This window comes from Salvelinus sp. IW2-2015, unplaced genomic scaffold, assembly GCF_002910315.2.
Source record: "Salvelinus sp. IW2-2015 unplaced genomic scaffold, ASM291031v2 Un_scaffold5456, whole genome shotgun sequence".
In the NCBI taxonomy this organism is placed as follows: Eukaryota; Metazoa; Chordata; class Actinopteri; order Salmoniformes; family Salmonidae; genus Salvelinus; species Salvelinus sp. IW2-2015.
The window spans coordinates 1-1619 of record NW_019946721.1 but is presented as its reverse complement, the minus strand read 5'-3'; the positions used below and the strand labels follow the sequence as shown (position 1 = coordinate 1619).

The 1619-nt window shown below is 42.2% G+C and overlaps 1 long non-coding RNA gene across 1 annotated transcript; it reads right to left on the bottom strand.

Annotated features, from left to right (window-relative positions):
- Nucleotides 1–1166: 1166 nt before the first annotated feature.
- Nucleotides 1167–1619, bottom strand: LOC139026671 (uncharacterized). Its single transcript, XR_011478537.1, has 2 exons — nt 1555–1619; nt 1167–1512 (listed from the first exon to the last, which is right to left on the bottom strand). It is a non-coding gene; the product is annotated as an uncharacterized lncRNA (long non-coding RNA).

The window sequence follows — 1619 nt, the reverse complement described above, 5'->3', positions numbered from 1 at the left end:
CTAATACAGTGCTATACCGCCTGCGAGACAATCGACCTAACTCTACATTTCCTCCATCGACTGTTGTTATCACCGTGTAGCTACTGGCCTTGAGAGACCTGCAATAAACCGTATCTGAAAACCATGCGTAGTGACCTATCACGCGTTGTCCAGAAGGTGCTCAAAATCAACGCATAGAAACAGTAGCACACCTGAAACGTGGTTAATAAAAAACACAGGTATTAATTCAAAAGTTAAAGTAAATGCAAAGTGTTTCTGACCAATTCACAGGGTATATACGGGTCAATCATCCACCAGGACAAAGACATGCATACAAAGCCTAAGTTGTTTACAAAGTAACATTCCAGAATTTTTAGTGTACTATTTACCTACCTTAAGCAGAGAATCCATTCCCAACTTGGTCTACCGGCCGAACCGGCGTCAGATAAGAACTGGCATGAGTTAACACAAACCTCACCGCCGAAACCTAAGTTCTGTAAGGATAGCTGGCTGTTCATATGCTGTCGCGTCAGTTTTACGAGGGTATGTTTGGCAGCGTGAGTGAAGGAGGCTTTGTTGCGAAATAGGAAGCCGATTCTAGATTTAATTTTGGATTGGAGATTCTTAATATGAGTCTGGAAGGAGAGTTTACAGTCTAGCCAGACACCTAGGTATTTGTAGTTGTCCACATATTCTAAGTCAGAACTGTCCAAAGTAGTGATGCTAGGCGGGCGGGCGGTGTGGGGTTTTTATAAGGTTTTTTGACATGCTTAACTAACTATTCTTATGCATTAAAGTTTGAATTGCTGACTCTTGTGAACCTGCATTTTCCATTGTTCTCTACTCTTACCAGTGCTCTGTCTAACCATGAATATCAGCCTGAAGTGTGTGTGTGTTAGAGAGAGCGCTGTACTGTATGAAATATGTGTGTGTATGCAACAAATGTATCAGTAGTGTGGGCGCTGTACTATGTGACCGAGACTGTGCTAATCTTAGAGAGACACAGGAGGGGGGTGAATCAGGAGACTGCTGAATAGACAATAACAGATAAACTATACACACGAAAAACATATGTGAGGTTCTGAGTTATGCACTATAACCCAATACTATAACAAACGTGATTAGCAACTGTATTGTATGTGATTGAATACTATAACAAACGTGATTAGCAACTATATCATATGTGATTGAATATTGTATTGTATGTGATTGAATACTATAACAAATGTGACTTGATATTGACAGACTGTTTGGGCGCTTGGATGTCTGTATGTGTGTGCTGGAAGTAACAGTTAGCTCAGATAAGAAGCTGGGAAGCTGTAGTTAGCCTTGAGCGAGAACAGAGGACAATGCATACAGGTGCAGATATCTCAGACAATGTTATAAAACTGTCTGACCCCAGTCTCTGGGGTGAAGGAGGGTAATCTACACAGCAACAGCGTTGGGACATCATATGCGCTAAGGGGCCAGGACTGGCTTAAGGCGCCAACATCAACGATAGGCTGGGTGAGTCTAAACCACGCCCAGTCTCTACTCTGACAGGCCGGTTCGGAAGTGGGAACTGATCTTTGTCACGAGTATAAAATACTATCTTTGTCAGAAACAAATCAGTTCTCTGTCTTATCCTGCGTGATGAAACA